The sequence below is a fragment of the Hydra viridissima genome, unplaced genomic scaffold (genome assembly GCF_058129835.1).
Source record: "Hydra viridissima isolate aposymbiotic clone 2 unplaced genomic scaffold, HvirCarnegie_v1 scaffold_8, whole genome shotgun sequence".
NCBI lineage: Eukaryota > Metazoa > Cnidaria > Hydrozoa > Anthoathecata > Hydridae > Hydra > Hydra viridissima.
This window is the reverse complement of record NW_028324307.1, coordinates 3,676,525-3,701,314: the sequence shown is the minus strand read 5'-3', so window position 1 is coordinate 3,701,314 and position 24,790 is coordinate 3,676,525. Positions and strand designations below refer to the sequence as shown.

General features: G+C 31.2%; 1 protein-coding gene and 2 pseudogenes across 1 annotated transcript in view; all 3 read right to left on the bottom strand.

Annotated features, from left to right (window-relative positions):
- The window catches only part of LOC149884570 (uncharacterized), a 317,612-nt gene that overhangs the window by 274,610 nt on the left and 18,212 nt on the right, over positions 1–24,790 (bottom strand). The gene's annotated exons all lie outside the window — the stretch shown is intronic.
- LOC149884576 (uncharacterized) lies at positions 3,918–5,869 on the bottom strand (annotated as a pseudogene).
- LOC149884575 (uncharacterized) lies at positions 5,894–24,629 on the bottom strand (annotated as a pseudogene).

Genomic DNA, 24,790 nt, shown 5'->3' with positions numbered 1-24,790 from the left:
TTATTATTTCCTTATTAATGAAAAGAATAAATTATTAAAAAAATTATAAAATAATACAACGAATTGGTATGATTTTTTCAGCGCCTTTTTAAAAAAAGGCGTTATTTTTAATATATGCTAAAAAAGCGTGGCCGAGTTATCCAAAAAAAAAAAAATATCCGTGTTCACTCAAGGCGTGCGACCGCACGCCTCTCCTGGGAAGGCCTGCTAACTTGGCTTCTTCCAAAACTGAAGGCCATTCCTTCCGAACAGATTTGAGTTGACCGATCAATGCTTCAATATTTTTTCACTTTAATATCAATAAATGCCTTTCTAGCCTGAATGACCTGGTTGCAGCGGTCAATCATATTATATATATATATATATATATATATATATATATATATATATATATATATATATATATATATATATATATATATATAATTGAAAATAAACTTACTTGTCAACTCAATATCTTCGGGTTTAAAATTACGTTCACATATATAAACATGACCACCATCAATCCTCTCCTGTAATGACCTATCTATTTTACGATATTTAAAACTTTAACAATATCATTTTTCCAGTCAGAGTCACATTTTCTTGTTGGAATTCGGAAGCTGCTTATAAAGCTGTGTTTATTTGTATAAGAAACTGTACAAGTTGGAAAACCACAATTCCTGCCAGGCATAACTTGTTAGTGGTTTTGAATAAAACTGTGAACTTTGTTTATATAAAATTTGTTGGTTTGTATGAGCTTTGTTCGTTTGCTTGAACTTTGTTTTGCACACTCTTTGATCACGTGACACAAATAAACGCGAACAATAACATAGAATAATAGACTTCCAGACCATAGTTATATTCTATTGACTATGATTTGTGATAGTCCATTGGATGGAATTCTATGACTTTCGGTCAGCAAACTTTTTAGTCATTCATATACGGTTAATGAATCAGTGATCACTGATAGGTTCTTTATATACCACTTGACAGCTAGGTTTATCCCACATACCACAGCTTCTAATTCAGCAATATTAATATGCATGACAAGGTTGATGCTTCGTAGCCAGCCTGCATCCTCAACTATTGCACTATCATTCTGTAGAACAACTCCCATCGCCATGCTACTTGCATTACACCACAAAATTGCTCCATTGTGAATCTCTTCAGCATCCCAAATCCCTTTTACAGCATCATTAAACACCAATTGACGCATTATTTCGACCAACCATGAATGTGCTTGATCCCAAATAAATCATCCCAAACTTCTCCATGACCATGACGTTTTATAAAGCTGCATACCATTCTAAACCAGTTTCCAACGCGATAGTGCCCTATTAAGTGCCCACATGTTGAAAAAAGTATTCGTCGTGTTATTTTATCATTTTTGATATCTTTTGATTTTGCAATAATATTGCCACGTTTCCAATTTCGCTTTTTCCCAACAGCATGTTCCTCCCTTCCTTCCAACAGCATGTTCCTCGCTTCTTCCCAACATTCATGCAGGAATACATTCCTCCGGCTCTTTTATTATCAACCCATACCGCGCCAAATGGTCTACGACATTTTCAACTGATGTCTTTTTCAAATTAACAATTATGTCATCAATGTAGTAGTCAGTTGCTTCATTAGTACCAGTATCGAGATTCAGCACTTTGCCTAAATTGAAGAAATAATTTTTGGTGCAGAATTTAGACCAAAGCGTTGAGATCAAGCATTTAAAATTCTTCACCAATTTTTCTCCATCTCCTCACTGTTTCATCGCAAGCATTACTAGAGGCATTATGCGAGTTAACATACTGATTTAACTCACGACAGTCCAAAACCTGTCGTATTTTCCCTTTACTTTCCTGTTCAACTCCCATTACCAGGATAATCTCTTTTTCATCTTTTTTGCGCAGTTTTAACCAATCGTTTTCCACCCATGAGTCAATCTCTTCGTTAAATTGATGTATTATTTCGTTTTATATTAAACTGCGCGACAGAGTTCTTCAGTTGGGGTTCAAGGTGTTTCTATTTTTGTTTAGCAGTCCACTTTATGCCATCAAAATCCTTGTCCGTCATTGTAATATTGTTGCTAACAGATTTTTCTCCTTATAAGTTAAAAGAAAACCAAATTCGATCTTTGACGACTGTAGTTGTTTCCCAGCTATTACAAATGTTATCATCGCTTCTCTCACTGTTTCCAGAAATTCTCCGTTTACAGCCAATACAATTTTTAACTCTGTTTACAGCCTATACCTTGAGTTCGTTTCTTCTGACGTGAACATTTGTTTTCTAAACCATTTATCTTGAAATAATGGTTTGGTACATCCACTGTCGACCAGTGCTTTTGTTGCAAAGTTGTTCACGTGCACTATACATATTGGGAGCGCCGTTAGTTGCTCAAGGAAATAGCTGGCGTTGCCAATTCCCCGCTAGAGTTTCCGTGCTGCGATAAGCAAAATCTTGTAATTTGGCCTGGATTTTCGCATGGAAAACATTTTATTGCACTATTAGCAGTTTGTTTCTTTGAAAAACAGTTTGAGGCAATATGTCCAGCTTTACCGCAGTTATGGCAGTTAAAACCATTAGAGGATGAAGATAATCTATTAGCAATTCTATTGATTCTAGAGATTGTTGTTGAAACACATTCCTCTTAGGTTTGTTCCGATAAAAGGACTCTTGCGTGCTTTAACACACCCTGCAAGTTGATCCAAAATATTTTACTGGCACTTGTAACTGCTTTGAAGTTTCACCTGGCTATCCAGTTATAAACGCTCGCTGCAGTAACTCTTTATTTTCAACTTTTGGCAGTCTTATAAGTTGACGCAAACTGCCCATGTAAACATCGACGGATTCGTCTTTGTTCCATCTCCGATCCCTAAACAACTCGTAGGCTTTAAGACTATCTACTGCAAACGCATCCAATAAAGCTTTTTCAATATCCGCGGCGGAGGTTTTCTTGCTATCGCTAAGTTGTTCAAGTAAGGCGAATGCACGTCCTTCGAGAAATAGCCGAATTATTAAAGAGAGATCGCCCATCTTTTGTAGTTCACCGACCAGTTTAACTTTCTTCAGGCATACTACCACATTGCCAGACCCATCAAACTTTTCAATCATTTTTGCCACGGGTGTCATACTGCCGAAATTACTTGTAAAATCAAGACGTTTAGATTTCTAGTACAGTTTCATATTTTTCTGTCTCCCTCTCTGTTTTGTACAATATATATAGGTTTTCCGAATTCTCTATGGCGTAATTTCTTATGCAATTGTCGCGACATAAGTGCAATGTTATACAATACCTAGTCGGCAAATAGCGTTGAAATAACGTTGAATTAACGTTGAAGCCTAACGTTGAATTTACGTTTATGCAGCGTTTCGAATGAAAGTCTTCTTAAACGTTGATTTATCAACGTTAAATCAACGTTCGGTTCAAACGTTAAATTAATGTTCAATCGACGCAAAATACGTTATATGAACGTTGCATTTAGGTTGAAACAAAGTTTAAAATGACAGTTTTTTTCAACGTTAGATCCAAACGTTAAATCAACCTTCAATTGACCCAGCAAGCACATCAACGTTGAAAAAACATTGAAGTTTAATGTTGAAAAACGGTTAATTTTTGGTTAAAATGGAAACGCAATATACGTTGAAGCCAAACGTTAGATAAACGTTTAAAACAAATCTTAGATCAACTTATATTAGCGTTGATTTAGCGTTGGTTCAACGAATATTTCTTCTTTATACAATAATCTTATTGTGAGTAGAATTTCTACCAACAATAACAAAATAGCATAGATAAGAAATATTGTGCGGGTGATTAGAGTCATTGTATGTGGTATTTTTTTAAATTTTATCTAAGTCTTTACTAATTCAAGCTAAATTGTGAACATTAGCATATCCTATCAAATTTTAATAAAATGTAAAGGCTGCAATAGTTGGTTATATATATCTTAATATAGTTTCACAAATGATCTGCCCAATCGTGGTTTTGTAAATGCAGATAACTAAATTGTAAATAAAAGCAAATTAAACCACAAAGATAATTTAAACATTCTTAAAACAAAAAAATATGCAAAATAAAAATTATTTGGAAAACGATCTTCATAAGATCATTTATATAATCGATATCAACATCTTCTGTATCACCTGTCATCACACTCTCCTTTTGATTTGATGCTCGTTTTCCACCATCTAAACGATATGGTGCAAACTTTAAGCAGTCTGCAATAAACCGTCGTACATCGTGTTTTTTTTTTTTTTTTCTTAAAACATCGGGTAACTGCATCTAAATGAAACCAACTTATTAGCTTTTAACAACTATAAACGGTGTTCTAAAATGGACAAAAAATTCAAGAAAAAAAACTTTTTTCTGACTTGATCACCTATGTTTTTCAAAACAACCTGTATAAGTAATGTGAAACATGACATAAGAATACATATAAACATGCATGAATCCGTCAGGCAAAGATCTCAAAACGTTATAGTATGATATTCGTGCATTTTACAAGCATTATTATTAAACTTCACATTGTTTACAAGCAAGTGTAAACATTTAACGATCAATAGTGTGGAAAAAACAATTTATTATTAATCCAATTTACTTCGTTATTGTTCAAGATAGCAACTCTTTCGGATAAACCATACATCACACAAATAAAGCACGCGCGCGCGCGTGTGTGTCTGTGTATACACACATACCAATAACTCCTCTGTAAATATATAAATTTTGAAATTCTATCTTTTTTATTTGTTTTGCGTTAGATCCAGTCAAATTTAATTTTGCTTGCAGTTTGTTTGCCATGAACCTGTAAAGAAGACTGAGATGTGAAAAAAATAAATTTAACTTAAAAAATACAGTAAAAACTACATGATAAAAACTAAATCATGATAAAGTTATGCAATAAAACGATTATTGATATCTCAATTAAGATTTGAAAAAGCAAACATGAATACAATTGAGTAGTTAGTAGACAAACTTGTCTAGAAATGTCTATTTATATTTGATTTGAACAGGTATATTGAAATATACCTATTTAATACATTTCTCACAGATATTTTAGCGCTGCTCCCACCAAGTCTAGAAAGTTCTTTCTCCTGTAATTGAAAAGTAATTTTACAGGTTATAGTATATATTGAAACCTCTGCATGTATATGGGTTTGTGTATGTACGTAAATTCTTCTAATAACTTGAAAACACGCGACTCACTCAAATTTTATAAAAATGGCAGACCTCTAGTAGAAAAAAATTCAAAACATGATAATGTTTGGAATTTTTTTTATATAAAATTTAGAATAGCTGACGCCGTCTTGTTTTTTATACCCAGCCCATATAATTAGTTTAAAACAATTAAAACCTTACAAATGATTTAAACTCTTTAGGGTTTGTTAACCCTGCATCAAAGCTAATTAAATCTGCAAGCTCAGCAAATTTTTGGGGAAGATGATAAACATCATCTTTATTTTCTTTAAAAGTATGAACTAATCTAAACAGATCGTCAAGCCTTGTATTATCTGTTACAACTTTTGAATTACCATCAATTGAAATGCTACATATCAAAAGAATAAATTGATTTTTGTGTTAAAAATCTTAATTTAACAAAGTTTCCAGCCTGCATATCAAAGCATCAGACTCTTTCAATTTATCAGCAAGCTAGAATGGCACAACAGTGTCATTCTAGATAGCTGATAACAAGTAACAATACAATAAAATAATAAAAAAACTGGCAAAAAAAGTAAGCTCAGAAGCTATATTACCTTTATCATCATTGCTGTTTAAAAAGACTTCATCACGTACACTTGCAGAGTCTTTCCTTAGTGGCAAAATCAATCGGATCACTGAAGATATCATACAATCATTATCTAGTTCAACCACAGAAACGATTCTTTGGCTATTTTTCGGCATGCTAACCTATGAAATGCCTGGCAATTACTTAAGTAGTAAACAACCTAATATAATTTTCGCAAAAATAAATACTATTACAAAAAATAAACTCATAAGGACAAACCTTATAATTTTTATAATTTTTTTTTTTTAACATTACATTTTTTATATACTGATGTTCATTTTTAATATAGATAATATATTTACCTTTCTTTTTCTTTTTAAGAAGCATCTCTCCTGCACTACTTTCACTTTCATCTTCGACATTCAAGAACTGTTTAACATCTAAACAATAAAAAAGAAATACTGGACATCATACTCTATGTGTGAGTATTTTATTGAAAATTAAACTACCTATGTTTTGAAATACAGTTCCAATTTATAAATCGGAGCAGTATTTTGATACGGAATTTTTAATTAAAAAAACAGACAACAACTTTTTTAAAAAAGACTTGTGCAATGTAGTAGACTATATTATCGGCATTAAAATATTCATTACATTATAGAAAAATGTTTAAACTTTATGTAAAAAATTTGTTTACTTAATAACATAATTTATTTTTCATAATTCTTTATGTTGAATGCAAATCAGAACAGTATTTCGGAACAGGGGGAGTATTAAATTACAGCAACAGTGATAAAATAAATACAAATGAAACAACTATGAACTACTGAATTTTTAATAAAATGTATCTGTAATTCAACATTATGACGCTGTGGTAGAATAATAGTCCCAGTTTTTTATGGAATAGCACATGCTTTATTTTTTATTTCAATTTTTTTAATGTCTTTTTTCTGAAACTGCTGTTTGCATGCAGAAAATAAATATCCAAGAGCTTTGAGCAACATGGATTGCTAAAAAACCCATCTAGTCGGCACAATTTGTAAACATATTCAATATCATTTTCATTTAAAATTTTTCTTATGCAGATCACTTTTGGTAAATAAAGGAAAAACCAGCTGTCTGAGTTTTTAGACGCAATTTTTGTTTTCATAATCTACTCATTTTTATAAGAACTACCCAGTAAATATTCTTTCAGCGGACCGTAATGCGTAAAGCCACCGTGGGCATGCCAATGCTAAGCCCGCTGTGATTTAAAGCGCGGCTTGCCGTCATTGGCAAAATGATGAAGGTCCGTTATGTCATTTTTTGTTGGCTGCCGCCATCGGCTGCAGAGCGGCAAAACACTTCGTTGTAAACGCGTTTTTAAATAGGCAAACCAGCATCTGTAAAAACAATATGGTACGCTGTAGTTTTACCAACAAAAATTCATTTAATAGATGGCTGAAAAACATCAACAAAAATTATTGATAGTTTGCAGAATTTGTGGAAGTTTGACAGGAAAAGATTCTTTAACAACTGCTAGTAAGACTGGAATAATAATTGATGTTTTTAAAACAAATACAGATGAAGATTGTTTAGAGGTTCACCCACCAAAAATGTGCTTGAAATGTTATACAACTATGAGAAATATTGAAAAACAAAGAAATAAACTATTCAGTGCTAAACTAAAAACTTTGTTAAAATGTCCGACAAAAGAGTGTAAGTGTATTTTTGGTAAAGCTGTTTGAAAACCAAGTCCCAATGTTGGAAGACTAGGAACTTTTAAAAGATGGATGAAAACAAATATAAACTAGTTTCTTGAATCCTTGCCCTAACTTTTAAGCAAAGAACAAGTTTCTACAGCTAAATCTGCATATTACAATGAGTATTTGTAAGGTTTGCCCGAGAATAATGCATCAAACAGTCATAAACAATGATTGTCAGCTCGTGATTGTCAGAAAGTGCAGCAAAATGTCTTTATTCTCAACCTATATCATGATTAATAGCCTTTTCAGCTCTGTCCATGTAGATGATAAAACTACTGTAGATGATGAAACTTTTGTATATTGCATGTAAGATTTTTGGAAAAAAATTTTTTAAAAACAAATGTGTAAATCATGAGTGTAAGAAAAATCATTTAAGAAATAATTGCAGCACAGTAACTGATGATTTATGTAAAGTTAGTAAATCAAGTCATATTCCACATGATATTGAAAATGCAGTGTTGCATGTCATTAGACAAAAACTCAAGAACTTACAAAAACTATAACAGAATTTTTATCTGGTGGGCTAAGAGTAAGAGTAATAAAATTTGTTAAGTACATAAATATGAAATTTAGCCTCACACTTTGCTTAATTTGTGCGATTCCAAAATTTGACACAGATGATCATTTACTATTAATGTAAGCTAGAAATTTAAACAGTTATTTCAATATTATTCAAAACGTCCAAAATTCATGAGCAGCTTGCAGTCTTGAATGATATTCACGAACAATGTTGGTATTTAAAATCTTTTGAGTCTGGCAGATTCTAAAATACCATATTTGAGATTCTTTGTAAAATATCAACAATTGCTGATTGCTTTTATTTGGGTAGAAATTTGGTTAGCTTATTTAAATTAATTTATTTTAAATCTTTTTCATATAAGTAAATAATTTAATTTTAGAATGAGCAATCCACAATGTTATGAATTTTTATCAACTGACTTGGCCAAATGCATCTGTAACTCCAACGATGAATTTGCTTAAAACCCATATTCTTTAATTTATTCAAAAAAGGAGATTAAGCATTGAAGTTTATGGGGAAGAAGGTGCGGAAGGTTTGCATGCTGAATTAGCAATCTTAATTGTTTACTTTGACACGTGAAAGGTTGTCGTCACTTAAAAAGCATGTTGAAAGAACATTGTATAAGAAACCATTCAAATTCTTAAGCCATGAAGCCAGAAATTAAAAAAAAGAAAAACATTTTAATCTTAAATTTTATTGAGTCCATATATATATATATGTATATATATATATATATATATATATATATATATATATATATATATATATATATAAATAATGGGGAAAAAAAGAAAAAAATTGCACACCTATTGTTAAGTGGAGGATTATTAAACATTGCAAACCGTACAACCCGGCCACTAAATAGTGCATGCTATGCCTGCATGAGAAGTACATGATTATAATGTTTCATGAAGGTACCTTATTGAATAAGAACAACGAATTGGTTACAAAATGCAGGCATATAAATAAATTTCTTCTTTCGTAGTTTGATACATGCGACTAGGCCTAAATTATTTCTTTTCTTTCTTTTCTTTCTTTTCTTTCTTTTCTTTCTTTTCTTTCTTTTCTTTCTTTTCTTTCTTTTCTTTCTTTTCTTTCTTTTCTTTCTTTTCTTTCTTTTCTTTCTTTTCTTTCTTTTCTTTCTTTCTTTGTTTTTATTTCTCAATTGCTTTCTTTCATTTCTTTAATTCTGTATTGCTTTCTTTCTTTATTTCCTTCCTTTTATATTTCATACTATCTTTCTTTCTTCCTTATTTTTTCTTTCTTTCTTTCTTTATTTCCTTCCTTTTATATTTCATACTATCTTTCTTTCTTCCTTATTTTTTCTTTCTTTCTTTTTTATTTTCTTTCTTTATTTCTTTCCTCCTTTTTTCTTTATTTCTTTGTTTCTTTTTTTATTTATATGGGAGTAGTTATCTATATTATTTTTAGCTTTAAAGTATGTGAGTATGTAAATATATTTACATACTCCCATACTTAAAGCTAAAAATAATATAGATAACTACTCCCATACATAACAAATTTAAAAAAGCTATTTTTGGCGCCCCCTAAATATCTAAAATATTTAAATATTTTAATAGGGGCCGGTAGGAGCCGCAGCGGCCCCCGGCCCTTATTAAAATACTTAGATTTTATATTTATATTTTATATACCCGTATTCTGCAATTACCTGAATGATTTCTGGACGCTCCATGTGTATTTCTTCACACCTATATATCTCTTTGTTATTTAAGTCTTGCAACCAAAATGCACTGTATGTTGAAGTATTGGGAGGATTAAAAGTGCCAACATCATCTTTATCGTATACAGAACATAAATGACTTAACACTGTTGTCTTTCCGTTATTACTTGGTCCAATACAAATTATGGTTGATTTCTTAGGATCTTTACCATCAATAATGTTGAAAATATTCCATAACATATCTTTCAATGTCATGTTGTTCTCTTTTGCAATACTCTTATATATCTGTAAAGCTGTGGAGTATGCTATGATTAAATCGCAATTTAGATTATGTTTATTAAATCTACAATCAAATACACTATAACATTTGCAATCATTATATTTATCAGACCATTGTTGTTTGCACAAATTGGTAAAAGATATATGTTCTTTAAGTGCATAAACCTGTATAAAAGCTACATTCTTAATTGATTTAAGTTGAGTCGGATTTACTTTTGCTTCCAATTCTCTTAATTCTATATTATCACGTAAAGCAGTAACGAACCTTCCGTTGTTGTAGAGATGAAGGTCAATAATCATTTTATGAAGTTTCTGCTTATTGGACAACTTTTTGGTGTACTTTTGAACGGGTTTTTCGGTAAAAACAATATGATATTCTCCATATTTAAATATATTCTCGTCAATTTGTAACAGCATCAACTAAACATCAAAATTAGCTACTATAGTTTCGTTTAACTTTAACATTTTAATAATATCTTCATTAAATCTACGTTTCATAGTAAAATAATGTTTCACCATTACAAATATTTTTCATACATAATCACGTTTACACATATCCTTGTTAGATATCACATATCCTTGTTAGATATCACATATCCTTGTTAGATATTACATTTCATATAATCATTTACCTCCTGATCGACTGTACTATTCTTTATAATATCCTCATGCATCGTCCTCAAGTTCCTGATGCATTGGTATCTCCTCAGATTCAAACTCGCTTAATTCTCGGACTTCGATTCGTCGTCGCTTTCCTTTTCCACCCTTTTCTTTTTCATTCCCATTAGGTCTTTTTTGACTACATCTCGGTTCATTCTCTTGCGCGATACGGTTTTCTTTGTCCGTGTCGTCGTCGCATTCTCCTTTGAGCTTGTACTTGAGGCACTTGAAGCAGGTTCGAGTAAACTTTTTGTGCTCTTCACAGGGCTTGATGGTATAATCATCGTCTCCTCGCTGTCGCTCCAAGTATGTGAGGGTGTTCTGATAGTGCTCGGTATTGTTAATGGGAATGATGGAAATTCCAACTCCACAGTCTTTGCACACTGACGAGTCCCCTTTCCTTTTGTTTCGTTGGCATATTTCGCAGTCAGGGTTGCCGTATCTTCCGAAGTATTTTCGGAACACTCGGTTATAATGGAAGGCCAACTCAAAGGTTGTTGGTTTGCATACTGACAAGATGAGCCAGTGGGCATGTCGGCATGATCTATTGCATCTATATATTTAAAAAAGAAAACGGTGTTATATGTTTCATTTTCACTTTCGATTTTAAATTTAAATTTATGAACTTACCCTTCGTGGTACAATACTGCTTGTGGGTGACCGAAAATTTCAATCCAGGGTCTATCATCTCCTTCGACTGCATCGTCGTCTACAGTAAATATTATGAGCAAAGCTCGAGTTAAAACTAACTTTAAATCAATCTTTGTATGTCTTGTATAAACGTTTTTTTCTTTCTGTTTTTCAATTTCTCACTTAGCCTTTGACTTCCACATCTCAACTGATTTGAATTTGTTATCTACGATGTTCAAATACTTGTTTAGGCCGCGCCAATCGTTTAATCCGCATAATCTTATTTACATTCCATCAATCATCCTATGTTATCTAATATTACTTTTAGCTTACTCCCATATTACATTCCCATACATACTTTGAATGAAATTGACGACACGTATTTACATACTCCCATACTTTAAAGCTAAAATAATATAGATAACTACTCCCATACATTCCATATTTTATATTTTTTGACGCCCCCTAAATATCTAAAATATTTAAACATTATAATAGGGGTCGGCAGCCGGCCCCTATTAAAATACTTAGATTTTAAATGTCTAGGCGCCAAAAAATTCAAAATATGGAATACTTTATTTCTTTCTTTATTTCCTATCCTCCTCTTTTTATCTGTTATGACGTCAGTGCACACGATACAGTAATTTTTGTAATTTTGAAACGTTTTTTATATATTTTTGATTTGTATTTCATGGCTGATGATTGCCGTAAGGCATGAAACTTTAAGTACCATACATAGTTGTTGTTTCTTCATTATATATATATATATATATATATATATATATATATATATATATATATATATATATATATATATATATATATATATATATATATATATATACAGTACATTCTCTCTAGTTCGAATCTCTACAATTCGAAAACCTCCGTAATTCGACTAAATGTAAAGTCACCGTAACATTCGCTTACGAAACTCTTTTGTTTAACTTTCTATAATTCGAATCTCTGCAATTCGAAAACCTCCGTAACTCGATTGGATTTTTCGGACGCTTTATGAGAATCTCTCTGTAAATCGATTCTTTTATTTTCTGACGGGTAAAAAGCTCCTCAACCGTTGAGTTCTTTTTTCAAATTTCGAATGTTTTGAGTTTTTGAAAAACGATTAACGTAAATTAAAAATCTTTTGTTTAAAAAACATCATGGCATTAAAGAGACTGTATGAAGAAACCAATTTAAAGCGGAAACACGATCTTCTACTATAATTGGAGAAAGGAAAAATAAATGGAGGTTTCGAAAATCTTTGATATTCCACCAAACATTCTTTTAACCTGGAAAAACAACAAAGATATAATCTTTAACGCTTTTCGTTAAGGAAATTTGGCTAAACGGGTGATGGTTGATACGTATTATCATGTCAACAAAGCTGTGCTTAAATGTTTCAAACAAATGAGCTTATTTTCAAAAAAGGCGATCTACAATTACTGAGTTTTTTTTTTAAATAAAAAAGTTTAAAAAACATAATCTCTATTACATTTAGGCCTAAGAATCACTCTGTTTTTTCATCTCTATTTGTAGTTCGACTAGAATATTTGAAAAAAAATCATAATTCTATAATTCGAAAATCTCTCTTTATTTCGAACTTTTATTTTTCCCCATAAAGTTCGAATTAGAGAGATTGTACAGTATATATATATGTATATATATATATATATATATATATATATATATATATATATATATATATATATATATATATACACATATATGTATATATGTATATATCAAATAATTTGATACTTTCGTATCAAATATAGTATTTACCCTAAGAAATGTTATTATTTAAGTACTACTATTATATACTATAGTGCTATTATATATTATTACACTTTTATATACTATTATTATATACTGTTACGCTTTTTTTTTTAAAAGAATATATATATTCTTTTTCAAGAAATGAAAGGTTAAAAAGAAACAGTGATGGTTTAAACATTTTTTACAGAGTTTAGAACAATTTATCTTTTTAGCTAAAAAATTTTCAACCAATAGCACCCCTGAATAATTTTTGGATATTGGACTTTGAGCTGACCCGAGAGCGCCACCTATCTAGGGTGAAAGTAGACATAGTCCCACACCCAGGAATGTCAATTTTGAAATCAAGTAATGACGTCCGCGAAAATAAATTGGATTTGAAGTAAAAAATCATACTAAAAAGGACTAGCAGGTGTAACATACAAAAATGCCTATAAATTTTTTTTGGTAGTTTTGATATTACCCAAAATGGGCATGTATACTACCCATATGTGTGCCAAAATGTGTATAAAATTTCAGGCCAAAATATTGCTTACTTTTGAAATTATGGCAATTCCAGTTTTCAAAAACCTCACTTTTTGCCAATGTCACCATGTAAAGTTACCATCCATTGAGCCACTAAGTTATCCAACAGGCAACACTACACTTTAGCCCTACAGGTTGTGGGCAACAACTTTTGTAACAAAAAGTTTTTTCTAAGACTTTGTGGTTGAGAACTATGTCAAGAAAACTTATCAAGTTAAGGGATTATCCTTTATTAATATAACTCTTAAATCATAATAAAAAAATGAGTATAGCACCATAGTTGTCCATTTTTTCAAAAAAGTGCATAAAATAAAAGTTGTAGGGCTTAAAAAATTAGAGGGGGTCATTTTTATACAGTTTCCATTAATTTTGTGTTCCACTTGGAGAAATTTTGACAACCTGTGATGTATTTCTAGTTTGGTAAACAAATCTTACTGTCTTACAAATATATGATTGATATTTCTAGTCAGCTTGAAAAAAAAAAGTTTCTTGGCTTATAAAGATATATTGAAAACTTTCTAAATAGTTTATTTCTTTAAATAAGTTTCAAAATACTAAGAGAACAAAATATGGTTTCTGCAAAAAAAATGTTTGATGAAAAATTTCTACAATTCATTAAGACCATCAAACCAAAAATGATTCTTAATTGATTCAAAAATTTTGTTTAAAGATGTTTATTGTTGTAATCAACAAGGCAGTTTGTCAGTTTTTCCGGGTAATCAGGGTGGGTGGTGGATCGCTTGAAGCGCTGCCAATGTTGGCCGAAATCTTGATGGGCTGCTTCGACGGCTTGTTCACTGAAGCGGCCAAGGGAGGAGTTTTGGCGATCAATAAAGTCACTGATGTGGTGAAACACAACATGTAACTTTGGAGTTATATGGCAGTTTGGAAGTGCAACGAAGGATGTCTTGAATTGTTGGATCTTTTCAAAATAATCGAAACTCAGTTCTGATCCAAAACAAGCTCGAACAACGCTGTCAAACTTCCGAAGTGTATCCACAAAGCCAAGAACTTGGAATGCTGAGTTAGCTTCTGCTAGTTGTTGAAGACGGTCCACAATTTTTAGCAATTTTCGGCACTCATTTCCTTCAAACTGCCCACCATGGTAAGGACTCTGAGCAATGTTGAGGGAAGATGGCCATGCCTTAGCTTCAGGCCACACACCTTTAAGCATTTTGTAAAGGAGGTTGACAACACCTAGAAGAAGGTGCAACTCAGGGGGAGGAATGATGTCCAAGACGAGTTTGTCATTTGGTCCATTGATGATCGGGTAATGGATGACATTGCCAGACAATTTAGCTTTGGCATGCACTCCACCAGACCGCCTGAAAGATTCGAAACTTTTCCTAAGGGAGCCCAAAGTTCGAAATGTTCCTGCATTTTCAAGGTTGTTTGCATCAATGTCACACCAGGCCCAGGGGTGTGAGCTGGAGTGAGCCTGTAGGCCACAGAGAATGTTGGCCAATTTCAGATTGCATGCAATGAAAAGATTCACAGCATCGCAACCAACAAGTGCCCATACTTGGTGAACACTTTCATATGTTTCTGGAAACTCTTCAACAACAGCTAGTAGCATCTGACGTGTCACTCCAGTGTCTTTGGCAACTCGCTGCGTCAAGGATCTTTTAGCAGGTGAACTTTTAGATTCCTTATTTACTGCAGAGCTCTCCTCAACAATCGTAAGACAAAATTTCATAAACCCCTTGCCTCCATCAATGCCAAGCTTGACCAGGGGCTCAGAAGAAATATTCCGAGAGGTAAGAACTCTGTTGAGAAGATCCGACAAGCTCTTACAGTGAGCAACTATAAAATCTCTAGAGTCCCCTTTAGTGCTTGACCCCTTGATTTGTGTGTGTGTGAAGAACTCACTGAGCTGTTGTCCAACAGCTAGGAACTTTGATGCAAAGTTAGGCTCAACTAGTTTTCCAACTGATGCTTGGTTAACTGTACTGACCAATCTCTTGATGCCAACATTGGACAATCCAGTATTCAGTTGAACATTCACAAGATCTTGAGTAGTCAAAAACGAAGAAGCAGGTTTTGAGGAAGCTCCACTTGGGCCTTAAAATGGAATTTCTTTTTTTTTAAAGGATTAGATTATTTTAGATAACTTACTTCTAAATACAGTTTTTGTTGCTGAAAACTAAAGCCTCTATTTAGTTCCTTCAAAAACTAAAATTCTGATGATATTTGCAAGTAAAAAAACAATCAATTATGGTGAATTTTGAACAATAATAACTTGATGTGAGCTCTGTACTATATATAGTAGTAAATTTTTAATTACCTGGCGTAATGGGAAATGCATGACCTCCAGAAGCCTTAGAAAGACGAACAGTCCCATGGGGTGAGGCTTCCTTGTTTGTGATCACAGTGGCAGCAATCTGTTCGGCAGCCATTGCATCTCGGGCTGCCAAACCCTTATGGTTCTCTCTAAAGGTAAACTGGTTGCAGGTGTGTGCTAAACCTTTACCAATTGGTCTAAGGCAATCATTGCATCTCAAAGGAGTGTTTTTTTCTTCATTTTTTGTCTCATCGAGTGGATGCTTTTCATTCATTTGTAATCGTCCAACTTTACACAAGAGGCAATCACATTCATGACCTCGTGTTTCTGTTCTGACAGAAATAGTTGTGAAGTCAAACAGAGGGGGAAGAGTGATATCTTGCCCTTCACCTTTACGCCTCATCATTGTTCTACAGGCTTCACAAATACCTTTAAGCATAAAAAGTGATTTTCATAAGTCAGAGAAATATTGCTGTACCTCAATGGTTTTGCTAGTAAAGCTGTGGTTTTTATGAGAACAGGCAGTTTAAATAAATCAATTAAAAGCAAGCAAGCTTTTTAATTTCATTGCAATACCATAATAAAACTGATTTCCCTATATACATACAATTAAAATCAACCCTACATTACCTTGAGGAATGTGAGAATCAGCTTTATCAAAACTGACTCCATAGATTTTGCTGATTTGCTCCCACATAAATGCTGTCAGTTGTCTTGAGAATTTTTTAAGACAAATCAGGCAAACAATTTTCTGATTTTCCTCATGAGTTCTAGCATAGTTCGGCATTTTGATTGGCTGAGAGAAATATTTTTTTAAATTTTACATAAAAGAAAGTTTCAAGGAAATACCTTATCTATCAATCTTTGCATAATTATAAATATTTTAGTGCAACTTTTAAACATTCTGTTAGCCCCTAAGGGATTTTTATTTGATGAAAAAGTTTTTTTTCACTTACTTATAGTATACAATGCAAACAATTAAATATACTAATCTTTGATTTATATGGATAACTAATGTGCTTAAAGTAATTGTGAAGTGTACAAATTTGGGTTAAACTTAAGTGCTTAACAGAGCAATAAGATTGGAAGTAATAAAACTGGACCAAAACTAAGTCCTACAAAAAAATTTATAAAATAAAATATGTTTATTATCCCGTAAACTGCTGTCAAAATTTCATACCTTTATCTTGAAAATTGCCGGTGATTTAAGCGAAATACTTTGACAACTGAATTTAAGGCAAAACAATGCAAGTCTTAGTGAACAACAACTTGGAGTCACCTTCAATATAAAACAACATTACAAAATTGACTAAAAAATATGAAAGTATCACTGTTCATTTTAATGTTAAATTTCAAATGTTTCTTACCTTATTACTTAATAAGTTCTTTGAGAATAATGTGATAATTTTCAAGGAAAACAAAAGTGTAAACAGAGATCAACTTGTTAAGAACACAAGTCAATTTTTCAATTTTCATGGTTTTGCAAAATTTTCAATAATGCCTAAAATTTTTTTTATAGAATTAAAATAGATGTTAAAGCCATTTTAAATACTTTTTTACTTTCATGAAGTTCTGTTAAAAATCGTAGCTAGGTAAATCTTGAAAATGCCTTTGGCAATTTAAAACAATGGAGATAAATTTTATAACATTAGTCATTTCAATAGTTGATTGAAATTTTACTTCATAAGATTACTGAACTTAAATAACTGTCCAAAATTCCTAAGCAGTTCCGAATTTAACTTTTTTTTCAAGCTGACTAGAAATATCAATCATATATTTGTAAGACAGTAAGATTTGTTTACCAAACTAGAAATACATCACAGGTTGTCAAAATTTCTCCAAGTGGAACACAAAATTAATGGAAACTGTATAAAAATGACCCCCTCTAATTTTTTAAGCCCTACAACTTTTATTTTATGCACTTTTTTGAAAAAATGGACAACTATGGTGCTATACTCATTTTTTTATTATGATTTAAGAGTTATATTAATAAAGGATAATCCCTTAACTTGATAAGTTTTCTTGACATAGTTCTCAACCACAAAGTCTTAGAAAAAACTTTTTGTTACAAAAGTTGTTGCCCACAACCTGTAGGGCTAAAGTGTAGTGTTGCCTGTTGGATAACTTAGTGGCTCAATGGATGGTAACTTTACATGGTGACATTGGCAAAAAGTGAGGTTTTTGAAAACTGGAATTGCCATAATTTCAAAAGTAAGCAATATTTTGGCCTGAAATTTTATACACATTTTGGCACACATATGGGTAGTATACATGCCCATTTTGGGTAATATCAAAACTACCAAAAAAAATTTATAGGCATTTTTGTATGTTACACCTGCTAGTCCTTTTTAGTATGATTTTTTACTTCAAATCCAATTTATTTTCGCGGACGTCATTACTTGATTTCAAAATTGACATTCCTGGGTGTGGGACTATGTCTACTTTCACCCTAGATAGGTGGCGCTCTCGGGTCAGCTCAAAGTCCAATATCCAAAAATTATTCAGGGGTGATAGATATTCTTTAAATTGTCTAGCAGATGCTTCCTCTTATTACTCAAAAATACTTGCAGTTTGAGAATTAAAATTTTCTTTGTTTACAAACGTTCTTTTACTATAAACACTCTAGGATATAAGATTTCAAAAATACAGAGTGCAGGTTTTTTAATGAGAAATAAGTAAAGGTCTAGTAACAAACTAAATCATTGAATTTTAGTTATGTGCAAGAAAATCACTTTTGTTCTTTTATGGTTGCTGGTAACTTATTTTATGAAAAAAAATTGTTTTGAAAAAAAAATCGATTAGCAAAAACAAATTAAACACTAACCTGCCAATTTCTTGTATATATATTTTTTTGTTAACAATTTCATTATGACTTTAATGTAATTTGTCATATCGTAATCATAAAATGTTTTAGTATTTCTGAGTATTTTTTATAATCGCATTTGTTCACAAATTTTAATTGGTCTTAGAATTTGTTTGTATCCATATATCTAAGCATTTGGTCAAAAGTATCGGCTGTGTTTTGCCGAGAATGTGTCAACCTGTTGCATTCTTAAAATAATAATTCTCTTTCTTAGGATTCAATTGCTTGAAAAAAGTAATTATCAGTTTGCAATATGTAAGTCCGTAAAAAAAAATTAAAAATGCAAGTAAACAATTATATATATCCCTTGAAATGGTATTAAAAATTACTAAAGGTCCTATATTGAACAGCTATCGTACATACATTGGTTTGCCGCCAACGGACCGTTGTTAAAAATTGGCGTTTTGCCGCCATCGGTCCGCTGTTGGACTGCCTTCAGCTTTCAAATAAACTGACCGATATAAATACGATGTGCAAGACAGCACGGTACCACAGCGGGCGGCCGACGTCGGGCCGACATAAGTGCGGATAGCGGTCCTCTGCCGGTCCGACTGCATGATGTTTACTGGGTAGTACTTTCAATTTCAATAATACTTTTAGCAATCTGTGACAGTGGATTTTTGCGTTTACGAATATACTTTTTAAGAGTTCTAAGTTAATTTTCAAAAGTGAAACCAGAGATTTCTTGCAAGTTAGATGAATGATTACTAATGTCATCAGCAATGTGAGTTAAATAATGAATGTTATAACTCATAAAATCTTGTTCACACAAAACAGGAGCAGTGCTTACAAACCAATTTAAAAGCTGTTGTGACTATAACACCAATTCACCATTTTTAAAAAACTTGTCATCGACCATTATGGTCACTGCTACAGATACTGCCAAGAAATGATGATAAATTTGGTGTGAAACAATATCTTTTTGTACAACCATGGCAGAATACAAAAGAAAGCTCTTAAACTCTGTGGCTTTCTATCGCTTAAAGACAGACTTCGTAGTTGTCGGACAAACTCAGATGGCATTTTGCCAGTAAGTTGTAGAAGATACTCTGATATGGCTGCCGTTTCAGCAGTTGCAAGTCTAGATATATTTGGACCTTCACACAAATATGTCAAGATTCTTTTAACTTTACCAAGATATATTAAATGCATTAGGTCTAAAACGAATCCTGAACAACAAGGAAAATTTATTCTTGATAAACTGAATAAACATTTTTGATGTTCTTTGTAAATACATAAACTAAACCCAATATCAGTTCTTAAAGGATAATCTAGTCCTTCAAATATAACACGTCCATTGATATATTGCCAACGAATTTCACAACATTCACATGCATTATAAGGGAGGTCGATTATGTACTTTTTTCAAAATTTTAACTTGCTGTGCCTTTAGATAGCTTGGAAATATTGTCAGGAATTCGGAACAATCTTTTTTTTTTTTCTACTTTACATAAATTTTTCGCAATTGATTAGAAAAATTCATTAAAACGTCAATTTTACTAAAAATGTGTTTAACAATTGAAGGGTATCGTAGAAAACTAGTAGTTTTAAGGTTTTCGACTTCTTAGATCTCTTACTTACATTTACAGTTAGGATATTGTTGTATCGTTACAAAGAAGCAAAATTTTACGCTTAAAAACTGATAAACGAACCTTGTTACATAATTCCTAATTTTTTTGTAAAAATAAAAACTGTGGAGTTGCTGATTTTACTTTGCACCCATCAACTAAATACTATTTTTAGTTATATAACAGTCGAACATACAAGTTAGTGTTATATTTTACAGATTTGCAGAAAAAAGGTAGCAAAAGTAGCAGCTTTGATCCCTAACAGTTTAAAAAGTAAAATACCTTTTATTGAAAAAAAAAAATTTTTAATACTAAAAGCTAATCAAAACTCAATTAAGCTCAATTAAAACCATTACGTTTTTCTTATTATTTTTTTTTTATTCATGTTAGGTTTTATAAAAAACAAATTCAACACACAGCGTAACGCTAACAGCTAAACAAAAGTATATGGATTTAGGCTAAAAAAATTTAGTTTTCAAAATATCCTCATATCCTATTAGAGTGCATTGCTTAGTCTTAGCTATTCCCTAGGTATTATTTAACAATAGTTCCAAGAATAAGCAATTTAAAAATAATTTTTTAACTAAAGTTAGTTTTAGCTTTAGGTAAAATAAAAGACTTTAAACTTAGAAAAATTATGTTATTTATGACACTTTATAATTATTAGCATTTAAGTTTATTATAATACTGTGGATTACAACATAACAGTGTTGAGAAAGTTAAAAACAATAAATACTATATATCGTAATCTTTTTTCGAATAAAACTTTTTCCTTAAAATTCCACTTTTTTGTTTTCCTACTGCTAGCTCATGCCTATTCTGTAAAGAATACGCTTTTTTTGAAAATTCAGAAAAAAGCTTTACAGCACGCTCAACCGACTGACTGTGCAATGGAAAGTCCCAGCCAAGCTCACAAGGATCTGGTTTACATTCAATTGTATTAAGTAGTTCCTGACAAGTTAATCTTTTAGTAGCAAGAGGTTCATAGATCAGTTTTAAGATTTTCAATATTTGGGATTTTCTTAATTCTGATGCCACCATATATTCTATCAACTGGGGCAGTTGGAGGATTTTCTCGACATTTTAAAATCAACCTAACTGCTCTCTTTCGTACTTCTTTCATATCATTACCAAGAAGGGATGAAATAAAGTTTTCTGGGAGAAGACAATACACATTTCTTAAAACAACAGGTCGTATAATGTCTTGTATAGTTTGGCTAAAAGTCTTTTTTTTTTTTAATGTTGTGTATAAAATATTTGGCCCTTCAGTAAAGTTTTTTGATTTCTTAATAGCAAACCAGGTTGGGCCATATTCTGTCTGTATGTACTTAACTATCTCTTTAAGTTCAGGTATCAGGTCGTTCCGTTCTTTCCTACTCTTGTACTTTCCTACACATCTTTTTTCTTTTTTCACAGAGCTCCAATCTATTGGCATGTTTCCTCTTGTGCTATTTCTTGATCTTTGGTCTTTGATGTATTCTCGTTTCTCAAGCGAAACCTAAGAAAATTTAAATAAAATATCGTAAATTTAAATTAAAAAGAAATAGATAAACAAGTAGATTAACTTTTTTGAAGGAAGTTCAAAGAAACTCTATAAAAAGTATTTGATTCTTAACTAACCTTGTACTCGGGCGGACAAACACATACAAAATACTTACTTCTGCAGGTTAGATTTTTGCATTTGACCCTATCATCATGACAAGGAACTTCATCTAAATTACATCTACAGACAAAAATATCGTATAAATTTTCCAATACACTATATGCTGCAATAAGAGGTCCTTTCTTGCATTTTTTTCCATTAATAAATTTCATTGTTTTAAATGTTTTGACCAATTTTGAATAAATTGACTCATTTTTTATTAAGGGCACAAGTTTTTGTTGGGTCTTATCAATTATTGTTTTTAAACTCCGATTGTACGAAATAAAAGTATCTATAAATGTCTCCATAAGTTTGTAAGTCACTTACAGGAAAATCTCTTTTTGAACCTCCGATGAGTTTTTTAGTGGTTTGTCTTGTTTTTGGACCCATTATTTGCAAGTTGTAACCAAAGGACTTTTTAAATTGTTATTAAATTATTCACCCGATCGCTTTTGTTTACAATTTTTCTTTAGAAAACTTTTCTCGCGTCTGCAGAAACTTTTAGTTTCTTTTGAATGACGCATTTATTTTTCAAGTCGTAAAAAATGAAAAAACTGTAGTTATTATCCTAAACGCGAAAAAACTGAAAAAAATTCGTTTAAAAACTTTAATTAGTTCTTTATTAGTTTAAAAAACTCTAGCTATCTGAGGGAACAGGTAAGTCGACTTGAAAAATTGACCTCCCTTAATGCATTATAACCATTATGGCTGAGAGTAGATTTTAAAAATTGTCTTGCTTGAGCATCACAACAGAAATATATCATGGAAAGAGGATATTGCTTCCCTGCATGCTTCACGACACTTAACCATAAAGATGTTAATTCTTTAAAAAATCTGCTTATAACTCTTCCTCAGATGAGCGTTTAGCATTTCCACAAAGTATTGCAACCCTTACGACGTCTTAACCATTGTATGATGCGATCATTATTTACCGATTTGTCTACATTCTCACTTTCTAAATTCGATCTTTCTTTGAAATTTTCAATTGATTCAATTTCATTGAAACATTTAAAAATGCTGATAATGATTATGCCGATAGAAACCAGGTTTATTTATTGCGCAAAGTAACAGTAATTAATTTTCGTTAACAATCTTGAAAATAGCGAATATTAGGGTTTTTAGTGGGATTTTTTTTACAACTTATATTTCAAATTAGACCACTATCCGTTGATTTTCAGGTCTATTTTTTTTAATTTTTCTGAATCAGCATAAAGTTCTCTATCATAATCAATCTTAAAAAAATAATAATAATAATAATAATTAATAATAATGATAATAATCAAAAATTAGAAATCAATAGAAATCAAATGCGGAGCACAACAACAGAAGATGTTGTGCTATAACAGCTATAAATGTTTTAAACATAGCATTATTTACTTTTCAATGTATATAAATTAAAGGTCTGCATCTCGAAATGATTTTGAATCGAAACAATTTCGATTCGATATCGAGAATTTTATTTTTTTTCGAAAAGGCAATCGATTCGATATCTAGAGAAAAAAAAAGAATTGATATAACAATCGATTCGATATCGAGTAATTTCGATATTTCGATTCGAAATGCAATCGATTCGATACTAATCGAGACATATCGAGGAATATCGAGAATAAAATACTATTCTTATTGGGCAAGTCCAAGGACAAGTCCTTTCAAAAACAGACTTAACAGTAAGTGGAAAAGAACCAAGATGATCTACAGGAACACCAACCTAAAAATCCGGTAAAGGAAAAAGGTTATTAGTATTAACCTACGAATCCAACTAACTTGGATTTGGTAATATTTTTTAGAAATTTTGTCAAACCTAATTTAAAACATGTGTAAACCAGCATTGATTATTTTGACTTAAGATAGAAACTCCATCTGTTGGCCATATTGTTGTGCAATAGTTTAAAACATAATTTTTTAGTTTTATGCTATAAATTTATAAAATTAAAATAGGGCAAGTCCCCAAGGACAAGCCCGTTTAGAATTAACCAAATTGTTATGTAACAAATTTTATTAAAGAAAAGTATATAATAAATGAAGAGAATCAAAATAGATGAACGTCAACAAATTATTAGTTAAACTTATAGTATTCAACTTTACATGTTTATAAAACGCAATTGAGTTATAAATTGTAAAGATTTCAACTTAATCTGTTGCCAAAGTTTTAGTTTTAAGTATAAACAAAAATAGTTTATACATACAATTAAGGTTAAATTAGGTATAATATGTTAACCTAAATAAAGAAATTAATGTTAAAAGAACAGTTTGTTAACATATTGCAACTCCATCTGTTGAGTAATTTTTTGTAGAAATTTAACTTTAGTAAAATATTTGATATAAAATTAAATTAAGAGGCCAGTCCTAAGACAAGCCCTTCCAAAAATTGATAAATGGAATTATCAAAAACAGAATTAGCAATTTTAAACATGTAATAACCCATAATGTAATAGAATAATTGTAAAATGCTATTGAAAAATACTTTTTAAACAATTTTAATTTGTGTGTTGGCAAAAATTTTGTTTAAAAGAAAAAAAATTTAAATATATATATTTCGTTCAGTGATATTTAAGTTCTAAATATAATTTCAATTTCCATTTTTACTTCGTTCTTGTAGCATTAATTTAATTTCTAATTTTAATTTTACTTCTTTTGAATCAGTTCTGATGAAATTAATTTCAGTTCAGTTCTTATGAGTTTAATCATTTTAGTTCTTATTTCAGTTACTAAATCAGTTCATATTTTACTTCTATCAAATTTTACAGCAATTAGTAGTCCTAACGACATATTTTTTTTGAAAAAATTAAAGTGTAGTCTTGAAGTCTACGAATTTGGGAAACTTGTACTAGTTACATTCATTTAAAAAAAAATCTTATGGCTCCTTCCTGGGCCTTAAAAAAAGAAAAACTTGCCCCACCCCGGGGTAAGTTGGCGCAAACTATAAAAAA